This window comes from Rattus norvegicus, chromosome X (assembly GCF_021556685.1).
Source record: "Rattus norvegicus strain SHRSP/BbbUtx chromosome X, alternate assembly SHRSP_T2T, whole genome shotgun sequence".
Classification (NCBI taxonomy): Eukaryota; Metazoa; Chordata; class Mammalia; order Rodentia; family Muridae; genus Rattus; species Rattus norvegicus.
In genome coordinates, this window is record NC_141554.1 from 43412112 (window position 1) to 43437462 (window position 25351).

Sequence of the window (25351 nt, forward strand, 5' to 3'; positions counted from 1 at the left end):
TTTGAAACTTCTTTTGTCAATGCAATTAATTTGAATCTCTTCACATTAGCCTCAAGCAGATTCTTGCATGACGGCTACAGTAAATCTCATTTCCACTTGGGTGGGGAATACTGTAAATATAATACTCATGTATGGAATTCTCAAAACAGGTAAAAATTACATTACAGAGACGAGCCTAAAGCAAGAAAGTCAGTAGTTTGAGATCAACCTAGTAACGTAGTCACCTTTTCTTATAAGTAAAACAAGAAGGTCTGGGAATGACGCTCAGTAATGGAGGACTTGCATAGCATGTGTGAGGCAGTAGCTTCACCCTCCAAGACCATTTTAAAAAGATTTTTAATTTAATTTGCATTTTCATGATAAAAGTCTAAAGAATTAAAACAGCAAAATCCATTTATATAAAAAATGTGTAAAATTTGAGTATACATACACCCAAATATATTAAAAAATTAAAATTGCAGTTATAAACTGTATGATTTCATACACAGTAATTGTAAATATTTTAGAAATATCAATTGAAATTAAAAGATTAAAGATAAATTATAGTTGAATACCATGAAATTTTACAGTCAAAATGAAATAAAAGTGAAAATTGTGTTAAATAATTTTCTAATCCAGGTGTCTATATTTCCAGGATTTAAGAGGCTGGAGAAACTGAGGCAGGAGTATTAACAGTTCAGCATTATCCTCAACTTCATATTGAATTTGAGACCAGACTGTCGTATATGAGGCTCTGCCTTAAAAGAGAAAAAAAAAGATAAAAAGAAAGAAAGAAACAGGGAGACAGGGAGAGATGGAGGGAAGAAGGAAGGAAGGAAGGAAGGAAGGAAGGAAAGAAACAAAGAAGGAAATTGTTGAGCATGGTGGCACATGCTCTAGTGTTCAAGATTTTGAGGCTGGAGTGAGAGTTCAGGACCAACCTCCCAGGTACGGCGGGAAGAAAGGAAGAAAGAAGAAAATCACACAAAACAAAGCAAGAATATAAGAGGGGACTTAGTCTCATTTTTAGGATACAATGCTTATCTAGTTTCTAATTGATTCATTTTATAGGCAGATTGGCATGCAAATGTATGCATAAACATATACAAATAAACATGTATGTGTAAACACATGACTTTAAGAGTAATTTGAATTCCTTATCACAGTAAATTTTGTAAATGCTTAGGAAATCATTTATTCCCCCAGAACCCAGGAGATGAACAAAAAGAAAAGAAGTATGTACTAGAGTAATAGGAAACATTACTTATATACACATCTATTGCAGGCTTGCTGTCTATGGACGTCTCACCCGTTAACTTGCCTTTTGTTTTTATAAACCTTTCCATTGCTTATTTTCTGTCCTATAAAATTGTTTCTGTTTCTGATTTGCTGTTAGTGCTTGAGTTGTTTACTTTTTCCTTCTAAAACATCAGGAAAAAGTTCGAGAAAATATTAATATTCTTTGAGACAGTCTTACATACTAAGATTGAACTCAAACTCACTGTCCTTGAACTCTTAATCCTGTTGACTCTACCTCTAATGTCCTGTAATTAAGGCACATTCCACTGTGCCTGATGCTTGTGATGCTATGAATGGACCTGGAGTTTTGTACATGGTAGTTAAGCACTCTACCAACAGCGCTTCATTTCCAGACCAAGGCATTAATCTTTGAGCATAGACATTCAGGGAGTTGACTCACTGTCAGTATTGAGTCTTGGATTTTGAGCAGCAGAGCTGCCCATGGGTTTTAAAATGCTTTTACCCTTTAGGCGTGTCTGTGATCCACAGTATTCTCAGAGAGGGCACTCATTGCCCATGTCTTAAGAATATTTACATATGACTTTACAGAACATTTATTTTTACTTTGCTCTTACAGCTGAATGTACTCCAGAGTTTTCTTGTCCTTGTATAAAAAGTGAAGCGGTGGCTGCTAGTGGGTTGGCTCCTTCACAAGGGAAGGAAGTTCACAGAGTTACCTGACACCAATTTTATATTAGTGTTATCAGATGCTTTGAATATCAGTTTGTTCCAAATATAGTTTGATATTTTTATCGTTAGCCCATGGATCTAAATAAAGCTTTCAGAGGTTCATGCAGTTAAAGGTGTAACATCTGCCTTTCTATAGTAAATTCATTTAAAAACTTCAGTATTTGGAGAATAAAGTGACTTATTGGGGGAGAGGGTAAGAGTTAAAATCTAAGGTTTGGTGTAGCATGATATCAGAGCTAGGACAATGCTCTTAGTAAAATTGAGACGTCTATGGAACTGAGCTATATGTGGTATTAGCCAAGTTACACATACACCTCATGGTTAACTGTAAAAATAAAACTAGCAATAAGAGTACGCCAATCCAAAAAGAAGTTGAAGTTGTCAAAAATTACAAGTGCCTTTAATTATACAATGTTAAAGTAGCTTACATGGACATTTTCTGAAAAAAAAAAAAGATGTTGAAACCTAAACCTGGTGCACTAGTACATTTCCGTGTTTTTCAAGCTAAGGCAGAGGGGTTATAAATTCCACGACAGCTTGGGGCTACAAAACAAAACAGAAAACTAATTCTAAATAAAGGTCTTATTTTTTGTTTGGTTTAATTTTCATTTTGTATTTTTGAGAGGGATGTGGGGAGGGGGCATGGAGTTGGGTGGGTAGAGAGGTGGGGAAGATCTGGGAGGAACTGGAGGCCTGGAAAAACTTGATTAAAATACACTGTATGCAAATAAGTTTTAAATAATAAAGAATACTTAGCCTGCCAGTGTAGTGCATCATCAAACAAATGTTTGAACCTTGAAGAACTACTTTGTTAACCACTTTATATGTCCTACATTGGCACTACTGTCTTAGAATTATCATTATTGCAAAGGAACACCACGACCAAAAAGCTAGCTGGGGAGGACAGGGTATATTCAACTTACATTTCCATATCACTTTTAATCATTGAAGGAACACTGAGCAGGAACTCATACAGGGCAGAATCTGGAGGCAGGAGCTGATTCAGAGGCCATGGAAGTGGGGTGCTTCTTTTTATCTTTTCTTTTTAACATTTTTTAAATTGGATTTTTAAAATTTACATTTCAAATGTGACTCCTTTTTGCCGTTTCCTGTACATAAACCCCTTATCATACCCCTCCTCCCCCTTCTTCTATGAGGGTGCTCCCCCACCCAACAAACCACCCCTCCCCGCCTACCCGCCCTAACATTCCCCTGCACTGGGGGGCCAGCCTTGGCACCAAGGGCTTCTCCTCCCATTGCTGCCCAACAAGGCCATCCTCTGTTACATATGCAGCTGGAGCCATGGGTCTGTCCATGAGTAACCTTTGGATGGTGGTTTAGTCCTGGGGAGCTCTGGTTGGTTGGTGTTGTTGTTATTATGGGGTTGCAAACCCTTTCAGCTCCTTCAATCCTTTCTCTAACTCCTACAACTGGGACCCGGTTCTCAGTTCAATGGTTGGCTTCAAGCATCCACTTCTATATGTGTCAGGCTCTGGCAAAGCCTCTCAGGAGACAGCTATATCAGGCTCCCGTCAGAATGCAACTCTTGGTATCAGCAATATAGTCTAGTTTTGGTGGCTGTAGGTATATGGGCTGGATCCCCAGGTGGGGCAGGCTCTGGATGTCTATTCCTTCAGTCTCTGCTCGGAACTTTGTCTCTGTATTTCCTCCTGTGAGTATTTTTGTTCCCCCTTTTAAGAAGGAGTGAAGCATCTGCACTTGGTCGTCCTTCTTGAGTTTCATGTGGTCTGTGGATTGTATCTTAGGTAATTTGAGCTTTTGGGCTAATGACCACTTACTTATCAGTGAGTGCATACCACATGTATGTTTTTGTGATTGTTACCTCACTCAGTATGATATTTTCCAGTTCTATCCATTTGCCTATTAATTTCATGAAGACATTATTTGTAATACCTGAGTATTATTCCACTGTGTAAATGTACCTCATTTTCTGTATCCATTTCTCTCTTTAAGGACATTTGGGTTACATCCACCATCTGGCTATTATAAATAAGGCTGATATGAATATATTGGGCTATGTGTCCTTGTTATATGTTGGAGCATCTCTTGGGTATATGCCTAGGAGTAGTATAGTTGGGTCCTCAGGTAGTACCATGTCCAATTTTCTGAGGAACCTCCAGACTGATTTCCAGACTGGTTATATCAGTTTACCATCCCACCAACAATGTAGGAGTGTTCCTCTTTCTCCACATCCTCACCAGCATCTGCTGTCATCTGAGTTTTTGATCTTAGCCATTCTCACTGGTGTGAGGTGAAATCTCAGGGTTGTTTTGATTTGCATTTCCCTTATGACTAAAGATGTTGAACATTTTTAAGGTGCTTCTCAGACAATCGATATTCCTCAGCTGAAAATTCTTTATTTAGGTCTGTACTCCATTTTTACTAGGGTTATTTGACTTTCTGGAGTCTAACTTCTTGAGTACTTTGTATGTATTGGATATTAGCCCCCTATCAGATAGATGTAGGATTGGTAAAGATCTTTTCCCAATCTGTTGCTTGCTGTTTTGTCCTACTGACAGTGTTCTTTGCTTTACAAAAGCTTTGAACTTTTATTATGTCTCATTTGTCAATTCTTAATCTTAGAGCACAGGCCATTTTGTCCAGGAAATTTTCTCCAGTGCCCGTGTGTTTGAGGTTCTTCCCCTGTTTTTCTTCTATTACTTTGAGTGTATCTGGTTTGATGTGGAGGTCCTTGATCCACTTGAACTTAAACTTTGTACAGGGTTATGGGAATGGATCTCTTTGCATTCTTCTACATGCTGACTACCAGTTGAACCACAGACAGGCCCATGACTCTAGCTGCATATGTAACAGAGGGTGGCCTTATTGGGCAACAATAGGAGGAGAAGCCCTTGGTCCTGCCAAGGCTGGACCCCCAGTGTAGTAGAATGTCTGGGGCGCAGGAAGGGGAGGTGTATTGGGAGGAGGACACCCTTATATAAGAAGGGGAAGGGGATGGAATAGGGGGCTTATGTCTGGGAAAGTGGGAAAGGGAATAACATTTGAAATGTAAATAAAAATCCAATAAAAGGAAAAAAGGAAAGAAAATGCTATCTTTTTCCCCACTGTATGGTTTTAGCTCCTTTGTAAAAGATCAAGTGATCATAGGTGTGTGGATTCATTTCTGGATCTTCAATTCTATTCCACTGATCTACCTGCTCCTACCAATACCATAGAGTTTTTTATCACTATTGCTCTGTAATTTAGCTTTAGGCCAGGGATTGTGATTCCCCCAGAAGTACTTTTATTGTTGAGGATAGTTTTTGCTATCCTGGGATTTTTGTTATTTCAAATGAATTTGCAAATTGTTCTGTCTAACTCTATCAAGAATTGAGTTGATTTTGATGGGATTGCATTGAATCTGTAGATTGCTTTTGGCAAGATGGCCATTTTTTACAATATTAATCCTGCCAATCCATGAGCATGGGAGATCTTTGCATTTTCTGAGATCTTCGATTTCTGAGACTTGAAGTTCTTGTCATACACATATTTCTCTTGCTTGGTTGGAGTCACACTGAGGTATTTTATATTATTTGGGACTATTGTGAAGGCTGCTGTTTCCATAATTTCTTTCTCAGCCTGTTTATCCTTTGAGTAGAGGAAGGTTACTGATTTGTTTGAGATAATTTTATATCTAGCCACTTTGCTTAAGTTGTTTATCGGTCTTAGTAGTCCTCTGGTGGAACTTCTTGGGTCACTTAAGTATACTACTTTATCATCTGTGAATAGTGATATTTTGATTCTTCTTTTCCAATTTGTATCCCTTTGACCTCCTTTGCTGTCTGATTGCTCTGGCTAGGACTTCGAGTACCATATTGAATAAGTAGGGAGAGAGTGGGCAGCCTTGCCTAATCCCTGATTTTAGTGGAATTGCTTCAAATTTCTCTTCATTTATTTTGATGTTGCCTACTGGTTTGCTGTATATTGTTTTTACTATGTTTAGGTATGGGCCTTGAATTTCTGATATTTCCAAGACTTTAACATGAAAGGGTGTTGAATTTTGTCAAAAGCTTTCTCAGCCTCTCATGAGATGACCATGTGTTTTTCTTTCCTTTGAGTTTATATAGTGGATTACGTTGATGACTTTCCATATATTGAATCATCCCTGAATCCCTGAGATGAAACCTACTTGATCATGATGGATGATTGTTTTGATGTGTTCTTGGATTTGGTTCATGAGAATTTTATTGATTGTCTAAACATCGATATTCATAAGGGAAATTGGTCTGAAGTTCTCTTTTTTGTTGAGTCTTTGTGTGGTTAGCTATAAGCATAATTGTGGCTTCATAGAAATAATTGAGTAGATTGGTTAGTATTCCTTCTGTTTTTATTTTGTGGAATAGTTTGGACAGTATTGGTATGAGGTCTTCTATAAAGGTCTGATAGAATTTTCCATTAAAAGCCTGGGCTTTATTGGGTTGGGAGACTTTTTTTTTTTGTTTCTATTTTTTTTATTTATTTTTTTTTATTATCTTGAGTATTTCTTATATACATTTCAAGTGTTATTCCCTTTCCCGGTTTCCGGACAGACATCACCCTCCCCCCTCCCCTTCCTTGTGGGTGTTCCCCTCCCAAACCTCCCCCCATTGCCACCCTCCCCGCATAGTCTAGTTCACTGGGGGTTCAGTCTTAGCAGGACCCAGGGCTTCCCCTTCCACTGGTGCTCTTACTAGGATATTCATTGCTACCTATGGGGACAGAGTCCAGGGTCAGTCCATGTATAGTCTTTAGGTAGTGGCTTAGTCCCTGGAAGCTCTGGTTGCTTGACATTGTTGTACTTTTGGGGTCTCGAGCACCTTCAAGCTCTTCCAGTTCTTTCTCTGATTCCTTCAACGGGGAACCTATTCTCAGTTCAGTGGTTTGCTGCTGGCATTCGCCTCTGTATTTGCTGTATTCTGGCTGTGTCTCTCAGGAGCGATCTACATCCGGCTCCTGTCGGTCTGCACTTCTTTGCTTCATCCATCTTGTCTAATTGGGTGGCTGTATATGTATGGGCCACCTGTGGGGCAGGCTCTGAATGGGTGTTCCTTCAGTCTCTGTTTTAATCTTTGCCTCTCCCTTCCCTGCCAAGGGTATTCTTTTTCCTCATTTAAAGAAGGAGTGAAGCATTCACATTTTGATCATCCGTCTTGAGTTTCCTTTGTTCTAGGGATCTAGGGTAATTCAAGCATTTGGGCTAATAGCCACTTATCAATGAGTGCATACCATGTATGTCTTTCTGTGAGTGGGTTAGCTCACTCAGGATGATATTTTCCAGTTCCAACCATTTGCCTACGAATTTCATAAACTCGTTGTTTTTGATAGCTGAGTAATATTCCATTGTGTAGATGTACCACATTTTCTGTATCCATTCCTCTGTTGAAGGGCATCTGGGTTCTTTCCAGTTTCTGGCTATTATAAATAAGGCTGCGATGAACATAGTGGAGCACGTGTCTCTTTTATATGTTGAGGCATCTTTTGGGTATATGCCCAAGAGAGGTATGGCTGGATCCTCAGGCAGTTCAATGTCCAATTTTCTGAGGAACCTCCAGACTGATTTCCAGAATGGTTTTACCAGTCTGCAATCCCACCAACAATGGAGGAGTGTTCCTCTTTCTCCACATCCTCGCCAGCATCTGCTGTCACCTGAGTTTTTGATCTTAGCCATTCTCACTGGTGTGAGGTGAAATCTCAGGGTTGTTTTGATTTGCATTTCCCTTATGACTAAAGATGTTGAACATTTCTTTAGGTGTTTCTCAGCCATTCGGCATTCCTCAGCTGTGAATTCTTTGTTCAGCTCTGAACCCCATTTTTTAATAGGGTTATTTGTTTCCCTGCGGTCTAACTTCTTGAGTTCTTTGTATATTTTGGATATAAGGCCTCTATCTGTTATAGGATTGGTAAAGATCTTTTCCCAATCTGTTGGTTGTCGTTTTGTCCTAACCACAGTGTCCTTTGCCTTACAGAAGCTTTGCAGTTTTATGAGATCCCATTTGTCGATTCTTGATCTTAGAGCATAAGCCATTGGTGTTTTGTTCAGGAAATTTTTTCCAGTGCCCATGTGTTCCAGATGCTTCCCTAGTTTTTCTTCTATTAGTTTGAGTGTGTCTGCTTTGATGTGGAGGTCCTTGATCCACTTGGACTTAAGCTTTGTACAGGGTGATAAGCATGGATCGATCTGCATTCTTCTACATGTTGCCCTCCAGTTGAACCAGCACCATTTGCTGAAAATGCTATCTTTTTTCCATTGGATGGTTTTGGCTCCTTTGTCAAAAATCAAGTGACCATAGGTGTGTGGGTTCATTTCTGGGTCTTCAATTCTATTCCATTGGTCTATCTATCTGTCTCTGTACCAATACCATGCAGTTTTTATCACTATTGCTCTGTAATACTGCTTGAGTTCAGGGATAGTGATTCCCCCTGAAGTCCTCTTATTGTTGAGGATAGCTTTAGCTATCCTGGGTTTTTTGTTATTCCAGATGAATTTGCAAATTGTTCTGTCTAACTCTTTGAAGAATTGGATTGGTATTTTGATGGGGATTGCATTGAATCTGTAGATTGCTTTTGGTAAAATGGCCATTTTTACTATATTAATCCTGCCAATCCATGAGCATGGGAGATCTTTCCATCTTCTGAGGTCTTCTTCAATTTCTTTCCTCAGTGTCTTGAAGTTCTTATTGTACAGATCTTTTACTTGCTTGGTTAAAGTCACACCGAGGTACTTTATATTATTTGGGTCTATTATGAAGGGTGTCGTTTCCCTAATTTCTTTCTCGGCTTGTTTCTCTTTTGTATAGAGGAAGGCAACTGATTTATTTGAGTTAATTTTATACCCAGCCACTTTGCTGAAGTTGTTTATCAGCTTTAGCAGTTCTCTGGTGGAACTTTTGGGATCACTTAAATATACTATCATGTCGTCTGCAAATAGTGATATTTTGACCTCTTCTTTTCCGATCTGTATCCCCTTGATCTCTTTTTGTTGTCTGATTGCTCTGGCTAGAACTTCAAGAACTATATTGAATAAGTAGGGAGAGAGTGGGCAGCCTTGTCTAGTCCCTGATTTTAGTGGGATTGCTTCAAGTTTCTCTCCATTTAGTTTAATGTTAGCAACTGGTTTGCTGTATATGGCTTTTACTATGTTTAGGTATGGGCCTTGAATACCTATTCTTTCCAGGACTTTTATCATGAAGGGGTGTTGAATTTTGTCAAATGCTTTCTCAGCATCTAATGAAATGATCATGTGGTTCTGTTCTTTCAGTTTGTTTATATGATGGATCACGTTGATGGTTTTCCTTATATTAAACCATGGTTGGGAGACTTTTAATAACTGCTTCTATTTCTTCAGTAGTTATGGAACTGTTTAGATGGTTTATCTGATCCTGATTTAACTTTGGACCTGGTATCTGTCTAGAAATTTGTCCTTTTAATCCAGAGATTTTCCAGTTTTGTTGAGTACAGGCTTTTGTAGTAAGATCTGATGATTTTTTGAATTTCCTCAGATTCTGTTATTCTGCCTCTCTTTTTATTTCTGATTTTTTTATTAACTTGTGTATTTCTTATATACATTTCGAGTATTATTCCCTTTCCCGGTTTCCGGGCAAACATCCCCCTAATCCCTCCCCCTCCCCTTCCTTATGGGTGTTCCCCTCCCCATCCTCCCCCCATTGCCGCCCTCCCCCCAACAATCTAGTTCACTGGGGGTTCAGTCTTAGCAGGAGCCAGGACTTCCCCTTCCACTGGTGCTCTTACTAGAATATTCATTGCTACCTATGAGGTCAGAGTCCAGGGTCAGTCCATGTGTCTTTAGGTAGTGGCTTAGTCCCTGGAAGCTCTGGTTGGTTGGCATTGTTGTACATATGGGGTCTGGTCCAATCTATTTGGAGTTCTGTAGACTTCTTGTATGCCTATGGATATCTCTTTTTTTAGGTAAGGGAAGTTTTCTTCTATGATTTTGTTGAAGATATTTACTGGTCCTTTGAGCTGGGAGTCTTCACTCTCTTCTATACCTATTATCCTTAGGTTTGATCTTCTCATTGAGTCCTGGATTTCCTGTATGTTTTGGACCAGTAGCTTTTTCTGCTTTACATTATCTTTGACAGTTGAGTCAATGATTTCTAGGGAATCTTCTGCTCCTGAGATTCTCTCTTCCATCTCGTATTCTGCTGGTGAAGCTTGTATCTACAGCTCCTTGTCTCTTATTTTGGTTTTCTATATCCAGGGTTGTTTCCATGTGTTCTTTCTTGATTGCCTCTATTTCCATTTTTAATTCCTTCAACTGTAAGATTGTGTTTTCCTGGAATTCTTTCAGGGATTTTTGTGCCTCCTCTCTATGGGCTTCTACTTGTTTATGTTTTCCTGGAATTCTTTCAGGGATTTTTGCGATTCCTCTCTGTAGGCTTTTACTTGTTCTCTAAGGGAGTTCTTCATGTCTTTCTTGAAGTCCTCCAGCATCATGATCAAATATGATTTTGAAACTAGATCTTGCTTTTCTGGTGTGTTTGGATATTCAGTGTTTGCTTTGGTGGGAGAATTGGGCTCCGATGATGCCATGTAGTCTTGGTTTCTGTTGCTTGGGTTCCTGAGCTTGCCTCTCGCCATCAGATTATCTCTAGTGTTACTTTGTTCTGCTATTTCTGACAGTGGCTAGACTGTCCTATAAGCCTGTGTGTCAGGAGTGCTGTAGACCTGTTTTCCTGTTTTCTTTCAGCCAGTTATGGGGACAGAGTGTTCTGCTTTCAGGCATGTAGTTTTTCCTCTCTACAGGTCTTCAGCTGTTCCTGTGGGCCTGTATCTTGAGTTCACCAGGCAGGTCACTTGCAGCAGAAAAGTTGGTCTTACCTGTGGTTCCGAGGCTCAAGTTTGCTCGTGGGGTGCTGCCTACAAGCTCTCTGCGGCGGCAGCAACCAGGAAGATCTGTGCCGCCCTTTCCGGGAGCTTCCGTGCACCAGGGTTCCAGATGGTGTTTGGTGTTTTCCTCTGGTGTCAGAGATGTGTGCAGAGTGCAGTCTCTTCTGGTTTCCCAGGCGTGTCTGCCTCTCTGAAGGTTTAGCTCTCCCTCCCACGGGATTTGGGTGCAGAGAACTGTTTATCTGGTCGGTCCCTTCAGGTTCTGGAGGTGTCTCAGATGCAGCAGACCTGCTGCTCCTGGGCCCTCCTCTGCGGGAACCCAGAGGCCGTATACAGTTTCCTCTTGGGCCAGGGATGTGAGCAGGGGTGGGCAGTGTTGGTGGTCTCTTCTGCTCTGCAGCCTCAGGAGTGCCCACCTGACCAGGCGGTGAGGTCTCTCTCCCATGGGGTTTGGAAGCAGAGAGCTGCCTATTTCTGATTTTCTTAATTTGGCCATCTCTCTGTGCCTCCTGATTAATCTGGCTAAGGCTTTACCTATTTGTTGATTTTTTCAATTAGCTAGCTCCTGTTTTTTTATTCTTTGTATAGTTCTTTTTGTTTATACTTGTTTGATTTCAGCCCTGAGTTTGATAATTTCCTGCCATCTATTCCTCTTGGGTGTATTTGCCTACTTTTGTTCTAGAGCTGTTAGGTGTGCTGTCAACTGCTAGTGTATGCTTTTTGCAGTTAGTTTTTGGTGACACTTAGAGCTATGAGTTTTCCTCTTAGCACTGCTTTCATTGTGTCCCATAAGTTTGGGTGTGTTTTTCCCTCAGTATCATTATATTGTTAAAAGTCTTTAATTTCTTTCTTTATTTCTTCCTTGACGAAGTTATCATTGAGTAGAGCATTGTTCAACTTCCATGTATATGTGGGCTTTCTTTTGCTTTTGTTATTGAAGATCAGTCTCAGTCCCTGGTGATCTGAGAGGATGCATGGGATTATTTCAATCTTCTTGTATCTGTTGAGGCCTGTTTTGTGACTGATTATATGGTCAATTCTAGAGAATGTATCTTGAGGTGCTGAGAAGGTATTTTCTTTTGTTTTAGGATGAAATATTCTATAGATATCTGTTAAATCCATTTGGTTTATAACTTCTGTTAGTTTTTCTGTGTCTCTGTTTAATTTGTTTCCATGATCTGTCCATTGCTGAGAGTGGGGTGTTGAAGAAGTCTCCCACTATTATTGTGTGAGGTGCAATGTGTGCTTTGTGCTTTAGTAAGGTTTCTTACGAATGTAGGTGCCCTTGCATTTGAAGCATGGATATTCAGGATTGAGAGTTCATCTTGGTTGATTTTTTTCTTTGATGAATATAAAGTGTCCTTCCTTACCTTTTTTGATAACTTTTGGTCGAAAGTTTATTATATTTGATATTAGATATTGTTTCTTAGGACCATTTGCTTGGAAAATTGTTTTCCAGACTTATACACTGAGGAAGTATCTGTCTTTGTCACTGAGGTGTGTTTCTGTATGCAGAAAAATGCTGGGTCCTGTTTATATATCCAGCCTTTTAGTAGTCTATGTCTTTTTATTGGGGAATTGAGTCCATTGGTACTAAGAGATATTAGGAAATAGTGATTGTTGTTTTTTGTTATTTTTGTTGTTAGAAGTAGAATTATGCTTGTTTGTTTCTCTTCTTTTGGGTATGTTGTAAGAAGATTACTTCCTTGCTTTTTCTAGGGTGTAGTTTCCCTCCTTGTGTTGGAGTTTTCCATCTATTACCCTTTGTATGGCTGGATATGTGGAAAGATATTGTGTAAATTTGGTTTTGTCATGGAATATCTTGGTTTCTCTATCTATGTTAATTGAGAGTTTTGTTGGATATAGTAGCCTGGGCTGGCATTTGTGTTCTCTTAGGGTCTGTATGACATCTGCCCTGGAACTTCTGGCTTTCATAGTCTCTGGTGAAAAGTCTGGTGTAATTCTTATATTGGCCTTTATATGTTACTTGACCTTTTCCCCTTACTGCTTTTAATATTCTTTCTTTGTTTTGTGTGTTTGGTGTTTTGACTATTATGTGACAGGAGGAATTTATTTTCTGGTCTAATCTATTTGGAGTTCTGTAGGCTTCTTGTATGTTTATGGGCATCTCTTTCTTTAGGTTAGTGAAGTTTTCTTCTATGATTTTGTTGAAGATATTTACTGGCCCTTTCATTTGGGAATGTTTGCCCTCTTCTATATCTATTATCCTTAGGTTTGACCTTCTTTCTCATTGTGTCCTGGATTTCCTGGATGTTTTGGGTTAGAAGCTTTTTGAATTTTACATTTTCTTTGATGGTTGTGTCGATGTTTTCTATGGTATTTTCTGCTCCTGAGATTCTTCTATCTCTTGCATTCTGTTGGTAATGCTTGCATGTATGACTCCTGATCTCTTTCCTAAGTTTTCTGTCTCCAGGGTTATCTCCATTTGTGATTTCTTTATTGTTTCTATTTCCATTTTTAGATCCATTTTTGGTTCAATTTCTTCACCTTTTTTCGTTTAATTCTTCAAGGGTTTTTGTGTTTCCTCTTTAAGGGCTTCTACTTGTTTACCTGTGTTGTCCTGTATTTCTTTAAGGGAGCTATTTATGTCCTTCTTGAAGTTTTCTAAACATCATCATAAGATGTGAGTTTAATTTCAAATCTTGGTTTTCTAGTGTGTTGAGATAACCAGTATTTGCTTTGGTGGGAAAACTGGGCTCTGATGATGTCCAGTAATCTTGGTTTCTGTTGCTTAGGTTCCTGTACTTGCCTCTTGCCATCTGGTTGTCTCTGATGTCAGTTGGTCTTGCTGTCTCTGACAGTGTCTTGTCTCCCTTGTAATTCCCTATGTCAGCGCACCTGGAGACTGGCTTTTGCCTAGTGAGATCTGGGTACAGAGAGCTGTGTCACAGGATTAGCTCAGGGTGCAGGAGGAAACCAGAAAGATCCTGTCCCAGACTGCTCCTTAGTTCCTGTGTCCAGAGGGCTTCAGGCAGGTTCCTCTTGGGCCAGGAATGTGAGTAGAAGTGGTAATCTTCCCTGTGCTTTCAGGATTGTCTGCAATTCTGGTAGTCCAGGTCTCTCCCCCAGGGAATCTGTGTGAAGAGAGCTGTGGGAGCATTTCAGCTCCAGGTGCAGGAGGAAACCGGAAGTGGGGTGCTTTATTACAGAACTCGATAGTACCACCCCAGGGACAGCAGCACCCACATGTGCCCCCCACACACTGTGCACTAATTGAGAAAATATCTTACAACTGGATCTCATGGAGTCATTTCTTTGACTGAGTCTCCTTCCTTCCTGATTACTCTAGCGTGTGTCAAGTAGACACAAAACTGGCTGGGTTTTTTTAAGTTTTCAACTTTTAGTTTTTGATTCATCAAAAGCATTTGAAATGTTCCATTAATTAATTAATTAATTAATGTTTTTACTTTGCATCCTGGATCACAGGTTCTCTTCTTTCTTCTCCTTCCAGTCCTTCCCTCCCTCCTCCCTTCTACCCTTCCCTCTCACCCTATCCTCAGAGAAGAGGATGCCTCCCTTGGATGTCAATCTGCCTTGGCATATTAAGTTGCAGTAGGACTGCATTTGGAAATGTTTAATCATTATTCATTGAAAGCTCATTTGAAGATTTTACAAAAGTAAAATCACTGCAAACAAAACTTGCAAACAGGAAGACACAAATTTATTTCTGGAAAACAACAGGGGAACTGAAATTAAATGATGAGCATTCAAATGATTTGTATGATTTAATTTTGCAATTCTATAATTGAATGTTGGACTATTTTAACTTTGAAGAATCTTTTGAAGTTCCTATTTTTAATTGGATAAATGTATACTTTATACTAATGTAGAATGACTTTGATAGTATTTACAATTTCACAGCACGAAATTTATAGAACCATTTAAAATCAAAATTAGAGACAACTTATTTTAAAATTTTGTCACATTTAAAGTATTTGTTAAAGAAAGATACTCCTAATGAAAGCAAAATGCCACTATTTGAGAAACTATTTGTGCTTATATATCTATATATTTTATCAAAACATAACTTGAAGTACCCTCTAGATATAAAACTTGTACCATATTAGCTAAATGTAAGCTTTTATCTTTAAGATGTGCCTTACCTATCCATCTGTGGTTAGTAGTCATTCAAGAAGGGTGCCAAGATTGTTCAGAGAAGTAAAGAACTGTCTGTTTAAAAAATAGTACATGGAAAAAATAGATATCCTAGTCCCAAACCATGAATTTAGACTTAATAACTTACAACATAGACAAAAAGTACTCAAAGTGAATATATAATTCTAAGAGCTAAAGCTATTCTCTTACCAAGATACCTAGGAGAAAACATACATGACCTTGAATTGGGAATGGGTCTCTCAGACAGGATATTAAAAACACATACCAAAAACATAACCAAAAAGAGAAATTGGTAATTGTACTTTGTGAAAATTGAAAATTTTAAAAATATTTGTGTGTGTGTGTGTGTGTGTGTGTGTGTGTGTGTGTGTGTGTGTATAGGTATGTCCATGCTATGGCACATGCATGGGAGGCACAGGATAATACCTGGTAATCAGTTCTTTTTTTCTACCATTATGGGTCCTAGGAGTCAAATTCGGGTTCTCAGACTCAGTGCAGGTCCTTTTATCCAGTGAGTTATCTCTCTGGCCAGAAAAAAATAACTCAATAATTAAAAAGAAACAGACTTTGTACATCAAAAATGTTATCCAGAAAGTGAGAAGCTGGTTAGGGTATACAGCTCAGTTGGTAAAATGCTTACCTGGCAAGGAAGAATGAGGCCCTGAATTCTATCCTCAGCATCCAAATAAAAAACCAGGTTTGGTGTAAAACTTGTAATCCCAGTGCTGGGGGAATAGAAATATGCAGATTTTCTGGGGCTTTTTGGTCAGCCAGCATAGCATACTTCCTGAGTTTCAGGCCAGTGAAAGCCTGTCTTAAAAAAATAGTGAATGGTGTCTGAAAATAGCCCCCAATGTTGTCTCTGGCTTCCACATGCATGTGCACATATGTGCACCCACATCTACACACAGCACAACACACAATGGACTAATCTATAGTTAATCTGAGTGGTAAAAATCACTCTACATTTCAGAGCAAAATAAATAAAACAAATGAACCAATCATAATGCACATCTTCACAGGTTTTGGTGAAGGACCGGAGACTGTTCTACTCTAAGACGCTAAGGACAGGAGAGAAGAAAATAACCCGCAGGCGTCAGCAGAGAGCCAAGTGGGTCATGGTCAGTCAAGGCTGCTTGCTGGAGAGCCAAAGAGAAAAACACACAAAGGGAACAGGCTTCTCAGCGGGAACTTTACTTCCACGTGAAATGATAGTATCTGCATCACGCAAAAGTGGTGGGATCAGTGGGGCTCAGGTTTTCTACTATCACTTCAGTTTTCATTAGTGCTGAGGCCTAGTATGATCATACAGTAGATGTAGACAAAGTGGATCTGAGGATTCTCAAGGGAGAAGCCAGGGAGAGCAAAGTGGTTTGAAACAGTAGCACTACTAGGTTCTGAAAGCCTTGCCATTTTGTCTGCTTCAGCCATCGCTGCAGGTTCTCCATAATGGGATGGTCTGTGTGGATATCTACGTGCTTTCTGCCTGTCATGTAACCCATTGTAGAGTTGTCTTGGAGTGTTTGGGCAGCACAATGAAGAGATAAGCTTATTGGAGATTGACACCTTCTGGACTTTCTTATCCAAGATCTTCATTAGCTTTTAGAGATTCTTAAAATTTCTCTTGTTCTCCTCCATGTTCTTTTTCTCATTTTTTCTAGCTCTTTGCCACCCAGATACCTGACTTTCCCCCACACAACTCCCTGACCTGTTGCATGCAGCACCTGAAAATAGGTTTATGTATAAATATCATCTTAAAGTCCCATTTCTTCAAACACTCCATGAAGGCAGAGTTGACTACTCAGTCTTTGCTTGCACTAGTGATGTAGTAAATGTATTTCTGTCTCCTTCGTGGGAGATACATACTTTGACATGAAAGTCATATCGCCTTCCAGAGTGAGAGGTGTGGTAGCCCAGTAGCTCAGAAGAGCATCACCACCATTTAGTGGAATCTTCATGGATTCCAAGCTCAAGGTTTTTAGAGAACACATCACAGAATTTCTCATAGTTCTTTTGCTCTTTCTTCTGTCCGCTTAGAGATGATCTCAAGTCCCTTCTTCACAATGATTTTGTGGATGACTTTCAAGGTTTTGCTCTGCTGGAACATTTCTTGGGGGATGTTCATCCTTGGAATCAACCACATAACAGATGAAGTTGTGAGAACCTGTTATTAATTCAACACAGCTGCCCATGATGAACATATGATGAGCACAGAGCTTGATGTTCTTTTTGATCTCAATGAGGACAACAGGAACTTGCCAAAAGATGATGAACTATGCCATGAATTCCAATTGACCTTCTACAAAGAAGTTTTTGACTGCCAAGTGGTATTCCAAATCACTGGTGAGGCTTGTATAGAATTCACAATTAGGGTTTTTGGTCCAAATGGACTTGGTCTGGCTCAGTTCTCTCTGAACAATGTATTTCTCCTTAATTTTCTTTTTCTTATTTTTGACAGTATCACCCTCCTTATCTGATCTTACTTCAATCTTAGGATTCTCCCTATCATTCTTACTGTCCTCTTCCTTCTTTTACTTTGCTTCATTATCATTGCTCTGCGCCTTGCCTTTCTTATCCAAAAGAAAGAAAGAAAGAGAGACAGAAAGAAAGAAGGAAGGAATAGCTCATGAACTATGAATGCTTCTTAACCACTACATTGAGCCTCCTATCCTCTAAGTATTCTTTAGGGGTGATGTATCAGTTTTATACCCTGCTCATGGTGCTCATACCACCATGATATGCCTGTACAGTGCTCACTATCATTGTGCTTTGTGATCACAACTTTCTCTGCCACCAAAGAGACAGAATGAAATCCAATACTGTCTCTCTTTTTGTCAACTTGGCAAAAGCTATAATTATCTGAAAAGAGGGAATCAAAATTGAGACAATTACTCCAAAGATTGGCCTAGAGGCAGGCCTGTGGACCCACCCCTGTCTCTTTGTGAGACAGGGTCTTTCTATGTAGTCCTGCCTGTCCTGGAACTTGCTAGGTAAACTATGATGGCATTGAAATCACAGAGATCCACCTGCCTCTCCCCCCAACCCCAGTGCTAGGATTAAAGTATAGTCCCACCACACCCCAGTCTTATGGGGGCATTTTAAAAAATAGTGAGTCATATGGAAGGGTCCATCCAATTGTGTGTGTTGTTACCCTGGGCAGATATTCCTGGTGTGTATAAGAAAGCAGATTGAGCAAGTCATGAGGAACAAGCCAATAAGAATCATTATCCTATGGCTTCCGTATCAGTTCTTGCCTCTAGGTTTCTGCCCTGAGTTCCTGTCCTGAATCCTCAGAATGATGGACTATGAGATGTAAGATGAAATAAAGCATTTACTTCCCAAGTTATTTTGGTCATGATATTTGTATTAAAGCAATAGAAATCCCAAGACAAACACCAAACTGCTGAATACTAGAGATGTCTGCACCAGCCTGGAGGGCCTCCATGAAAGTTTCTGTGCCAGACCGAGCAATGGTTTCTACATTATCTATGTTTTCAGGCTTGGTCATGCCAATTCCTGTCTCCACCAAAGTCAGGGTGCATTCCTGAGAGTTGAGAATGATGTGAATTTTCAGCTTTTTACCCCTATTCAACTTGGATGGGCCTGCCAAAGCAACTCTTGTCCAATAACATTAGAAGCATTAAAGATTAATTCCCAAAAGATCATTTCCTTATTAGAATAGAAAATCTTTATGATGAGGGACATGTATTGAACAAGTTTTGCCTTTTAGGCAAAACTCTCCATCTCCTCCTTGTGGTACACATCTCAGGCATCTCGAACAGGCATCACTGCACTGGTTCAGATCAGGGCAGGCCTGACTTGAATATAGCACCAAGGCCGTTCAGGGGTAAAAACTTGCTTCATTTAAGTTGGGCAGGGGTAAAGAACTGAAAATTGACATCATCTCCGACTCTCAAAAGAGTAGGGCATGTGTCATTGATAAGTTGCTTTTTGCTCCAGTAAACTCCCACCTATACTTGCTCAAGAAACTAAACTTGGTCGTTCATATGCAAAAAGATAACATCAAATGGCTCCAACTGCATATGTAGCAGAGGATGGCCTTGCTGGGCACCAATGGAAGGAGAAGCCCTTGGTCCTGCCAAGGTTGGACCCCCAGTGTAGGGGACTGTGGAGAGGGGGGTGCTAAGGGAGGGTGGATGGGGAGGGGGAACACCTTTATAGAAGGGGAGGGGGAGGGGGAGGGATTAGGGGAATTATGAACAGGAAACCAGGAAAGGGAATAACATTTGAAATGTAAATAAGGAATACCCCCTCCCCCTCAAAAAGAGATAAAAAGATAACATGAAAATAGGAAGAAGATTTTTTGAGAAGGGTTTCAGCAAGAGATTGCAGGGGATCAGTGCTGATAATAGTGGGGAATAGTGATTAAAATGGCTAAAATTTGTTATAAATATGTATGAAACTGTCAAATAATAAAAAATTTAAAGAATAATGAAAGTGTATTTGTTCAGATCATTTCTATTTTGACATTGTACTAGAAGTCCTAGCTATTGTAAAAGGCAAGGAAAAGAAATAGCCTGAAAATGGAAAAAGCAAGAAATAAAATTGTCTTCAAGAACAAATAAAATGATAATCTGTTTATTAAATACAAAAGAACATATCAAAAAGCTACTACAACAATTAAGTTAGTTTACCATAATTTCATAATACAAGGGTCAAAATAGAATATTGTAGTGATAAATAATTATGAATTGAAATAATATCATAGATAACATCATTGAAACTATGAACTACATAGGCATAAATCTGACCAATGAGTGAAGGGAGTCTTAAGCTTGTTTCTATGTTCTTGTCCATGACATCTAGCCCCATGTTACTGAGCCTGGGTACAGGGTACCATAGGAACCAGTTCCTAGCCTCCAATAAATAGCTACCCCGACCCCTCTTGGCTCATCATCAGGTTATCCCTTCCATCGGACAATCATAATGTATGAGTCAGTGATTGAAATTAGTGCCAGTGCTTATGGGATAGTGTGCAAGGTCCATGATCTACACAGTGGCCACTTTATGACCCTTTAGAGTCCCCAGTGGAGGAGGGATTTGAGTGAGCCTTTCCATTAGCACGGATTTTGAGGTGGTCTTACTGAGGAGGTTAGAAGTATTTGAGGATGCCTATGTTATGTAGCTGATGGACACTGGGGTGAATGCAATATGTTTGGGCCATGTGATATGGCAACATTAGGAGGTGTGACCTATTGGAGGAGATGTAGCTATATTAGAGGAAGTTGATCACTGTTGAGGTGGGCTTTGAGGATCCTATGCTCAGGCTCTGCCCAATGTGGAATGGAGCTTCCTCCTGACTGCCTGTGGAAGAGAATCTCCTTCTGGATGCCTTAGAATCAAGATATAGAACTCTTGGCTCCTCCAGTACCATACCTGCCTGAACACTGCCATGCTTGTTATCTTGATGTGATAGACTGAACCTCTGAAACTGTAAGCCAACCCCAATTAAATGTTGTCCTTATAAGAGTTGCCTTGGTTATGGTGTCTCTTCACCTTCACCAGGTTTGCCAACTAAGACCATAGAGGTTCTCAAGTGACAGTATCAGAGGGGTCTAGATTTCCTTCATGCAAATTGTATCATTTACCAAGATCTGAGGTTAGAGAAACTTGAGATCTTGTGACAGGTGATGAGACTTGAAAGCTGGCTAATTTTGGCCTAGCTAGATTCTACAGCTACCAGAGATCCCTAAGATCACCTAAGATTGTTACATCCTAATCTCACACTCCTGAAGTTTTGCAGTCTACATACACCACCTGTGGATAAGTGGCATGTTGGTTGTATCTTTGCAGAGATGTTTCCTTGAGACCCTTTGTTGTGTGGAAATTCTGAAGCTGACTGGCTCTGCAAAAAATTTTTTTTTGATACAGGGTCTCTATTTCCATAGTCATGGATATCCTGGAACTCACTGTGTAAATCAGGCTGACCTTGAACTCACAAAATTCTAAAAAAAAAAAAAAAAAAAAAAACCACAAAAATATCCCCCAAAACACAATGAAAAACAAAACAAACATGAAAAAGACTAACAAAACCCCCAAAATTGCCAAAATAAAAGAAAAATGAAATGAAAAGAAATCCACAAAAAGCATGGCATTTATTTTGTGCTGGTCATCTACTCCTGAGCACAAGGCCTTCCTCGGGTGTGGTTGATACACCCAGTTACTCTTCCTTGGAGAAAACTGATTTCCCTTTTGTCAGTGGGAATCAGTTGTAGGGTATTTTAAACCTTAAATGACAGTCCCTCCTCTTGAATCTTAGATACTTGCCATTCTATTTCTCTGTAGCAAAGAGTATAACCAACCTGTCAAAATTAAACATTAAAAAATTGAACAGGTACCTATAAGATCTTAATGCTTAAAGTAGAAAATATTGCTGAAAGATCAGATAAAATATCTAAATAAATGAAGAGACATTCTTATGAATATAAATACAAAGTACATACAAATATTAAGATTACAATGCGCTCTGTCTGTCTTCTACAGATTTAATATGATCCCAATCAAAATTCCTGCCAGAATTCTCAGTTTCCAAGTTGAATCTCAACTGTGTATTTCTGTGCAAAAATATAACAGCGGCTTTATTGTTAGATAAAAGAATGTTAGGAAATATTTATTGGATGTATACTGCATGCCAGGTATTGTTTCATGTACTTAGAATGTTTTGAGAAATCTAATCCTCTTAACACGTTACCCTCCGTTTATGGATACGCAAATAAAAGCACAAAGTGTCAATAATTTGCTTGAGTTCATCCAATTTTGATTCAGAGAGTTTACCATTAAACCCAAGCAAATGGAATCCAGAGTTTGACCTTTGAGTAACTTATAATAAGTAACTGTTTTTATCCATTACCATCTCGTGGAAACAACTACAAGGTCTAAGCAACAAAGAGCATATAGTGGCCTTGCTAGGCTTAGTGAAGAAGCTATGGTTGTAGGTTGAGTTCATATTTGATTCACATATTTCTTACTCCTCCTTGAATAGCTAGTTTAGTCATGTCCCAGTCTCCTCATGGTAGGAACAGAAGCAAGAAAGACAGCTTCTGCTCAAACTAAGGCCCACCTCAATATGCTTATTATTTTCCACTCTAATTGTTCAAATTAATAGGAAGTTGGTAGCAAAGTGAAAGTTTAGCTGGGTGTGGTGACATATACCTAACTCTAGCACTTGGTTGGCTGGTGTAGGAGAATCACAACCCTGAGGTCAACTAAGGCTATATATTCAGTTCCAAGTCAAGCTGAGATACACAGCAAAACACAGCCTCAATCAAAAATAAAGCAAACACCAAAACAAAAACTGACAACAAACCAATAAACATAAAACCCACAGCTTTATTTACCTTCAAGGCAGGCCCACCCTGGGTTTCTGATAATGGGGAAGGATGGTGGAGGCAAGCAGTTCCTACTATAGGTAGGTTTCATTAGAGCAAGAGGAGAACCATTTCGGTTCAGTTCAGTGACAAGCATAACACCTGCCAGAAGAACAGGGAGATCAAGCTTTGCTACAGTTGTTTAGGGTCTTATGGAAGGGAGAACAAAGACAGAAAGCATCTCTGAGGGGTAGGGAAATGTTAGAACCAAATGTCAGGACCAAAGAGGAACACACAGAGAGGAAGGCTTTGTCTCCTCTAGAGTGTAATAGGCATATTCTGTGCTTCTTGGCATCCCTAACAGATCTGTTGTCAAAATGTGTTTAAGGATTATTTGTAGTCAAACCGTAAAAGAAACAGTTACATTTTTACTATTGAAGATTCTCCAAATTTTTCCTCATTTAAACCTCGTTTCCTAAGGTTCTGCTTGGCTTGATAGCAAACACACATGTTTGCCTTCTGATGAATATTTGGGCCATTTAGTCTGGTTGCCCAGAGTCACTCCAACGTAGTCCAGAAGAAGTTTGTTTTGCTGGGGCTTATCACTGATTGCAAAACTAATCCTGGCTAGTGAAAACTGGTAAATTCTGCGTAGGGCTTATGTATTTGTTGTTTGTAGTGTGTGTGTGTGTGTGTGTGTGTGTGTGTGTGTGTGTGTGTGTGTGTGTGTGTGTGTAAGAGAGACAGAGAGAGAAGGAATGAGAGAGGGGGGCGAGTGAGGGAGAAAATGTGCACTTTGAGCAGAGTTTCCACATGGAAAAGAAAGGCGAGATATCACCCAGCTGGATTCTGGGATTGTTCTGACAGAAATTCTTCACATAATTCTTTTGGAAGTTTCTGCAATGCTTCTTCCCCTTCCAATTTCTATAAAACTGCAGCAACTTACTGAGTCTCCATAGATGTGCCCTGAAGACATCACTGGGATGATTTCTGATTGCTTCTGCTGGGACAGCAATGTAGGATGGCAGTCGCGTGGGTATGCGCATTTATTATTTAAAGCACATGTTATTGGAAGGAAGAAAGCTAAAATTGTCAGAAATGTTACAATATACACTTTGACCATACCTTCAGGAGCTGCCGTGGGTCATGGGCTGTATCATTTATCGTTTCTTTGCAGAGAAAATGGTTTAATGCAGTGTTGTTCACAATAGTCCTGGAAATTTTGAGACATATAAGTGTGGCTTTTACTTTTAAAAGCTGGAACACAGAGGAGGAATCACTGACATATTATATTTGAATCCTAGACAAGATGCTAAAAGGTATAATTATTAGGTTGATCAGGTTCAGATATATGTATTATAAGATCAAAATACAGGAAGCATAAACTATGGAAGATGACTCTTTGGTGTCCTCTAGGTGGCTATGTCAAGATGAAGCTGAGTAGCTCCTTCCTAATCATCAGCTGTCAGAAACTCACTGAAGCGGACAATGAAGGCGAGCTTTGTACTTTCTGTTAGAAGTGCATGGTCACAGAACTACCTGCTGATGCCCTGGGTGAAGAGTGAAAGGCTTATACCATCAAAGTCTGTGGTGGGAACAACAACCAGTATCCCCATGAATAAAGGTGTCTTGGCCCAAGGCAGAGTGTACCTACACTTGTGTAAGGTGCATTCTTCTTATAGACTGAGGAGAACCGGAGAGGAGAAACTCAACTCTGTTCATGGATACATTGTGGATGTTAAGCTGTGTGTTCTCTGCTCTGTTAATTGTCAAAAAGAAAAGAAGGATATTCCTAGACTGACAAGACACTACTGAGCCTTGGCAGCTGGGACCCAAAGAGCTAGCAGGTTCTGAAAACATTTCAATCTCTCCAATGAAGATGATGTCCACCGTTACGTTATCAGAAAGCTCTTAAATAAAGAAGGTAAGAAGCCTGGGACCAAAGCACCAAAACATTTTGTCACTCCATGTGTTCTGCAACACAAATGGCAACATACTGCTCAGAAGAAAAAACACACTAAGAAAAACAAGGCAAGAGCTGTATAAAATGCTAAACCTTTAGCCAAGAGGATGAAGGAAGCCAAAGAAAAATGCCAGGGACAGATTGCCAAGAGATGTAGGCTGTCCATGCTGAGATCTTCTACTTATCAGTATGAGTCTAATAAAAATAAGAGCTTTTATGAGTAACAAATAAATGATCAGACATTGAAAAATGAAAGAAGATTTTTTATCTATGTAAGTAAAATCTAAGACTAGGCAATACAAGGCTGGCATAATAACTTTTAAAATTATTGGGTATCTATATTGTTTTGGGATTCTCACGCCATCACTCTTTTATATTTATGCTCTAAAATAGTGGCTAGAGTTCCAGCCATCACTTCTAGATTCATGGAATAAAATAAAAATGAACAAGTGGAAATAGGCCATCATTTTATCTTTTAAGAAGGTGCTCCAGAGGTTTCCCTACAGGATATATTTATATCTTATGGGATAAAACATATTAGAGCACAATCTACACTGGAAAATGTAGTCTTACTTATGAATGACTGTGTATTTGTCTGAGAATTAACTTTATGACAAAGAAATGACAAAAAATGTGTTGGAGAAGGCAACTACAAGTGTCAGCTCCAATTTATTTTATTTTATTTTTATTGGATTTTTATATATTTATATTACAAATGTTATCCCATTCCACCTCATTCCCTCTCCCCTCCCCCCACCCCTGCTTCCATGAAGATGCTCCCACTCCTACCTCAACACCCTGGCATTCCCCTATACTGGGGAAATGATCCTTCACAGGACCAAGGACTTCTGTTCCTATTGATGCCAGACAATGCCATCCTCTGCCACATATGTGATTGGAGTCATGGTTCACCCCATATGTACTCTTTGGTTGGTGGTTTAGTCCCTGGGAGCTCTGGGGGGTCTGGTTGGTTGATATTGTTGTTCTTCCTATGGGGTTGCAAACCCCTTCAGCTCCTTCAATCCTTTCTCTAACTCCTCCATTGGGGACCCTGTTCTCAGCTCACTGGTTGGCTGGAAGCATCCGCCTCTGTATTTGTCAGGCTCTG

General features: G+C 39.6%; 1 pseudogene; it reads left to right on the forward strand.

The window, feature by feature from the left end:
• Nucleotides 1-23702: 23702 nt before the first annotated feature.
• On the forward strand, nucleotides 23703-24476 carry LOC108349219 (40S ribosomal protein S6 pseudogene; annotated as a pseudogene).
• Nucleotides 24477-25351: the final 875 nt, after the last annotated feature.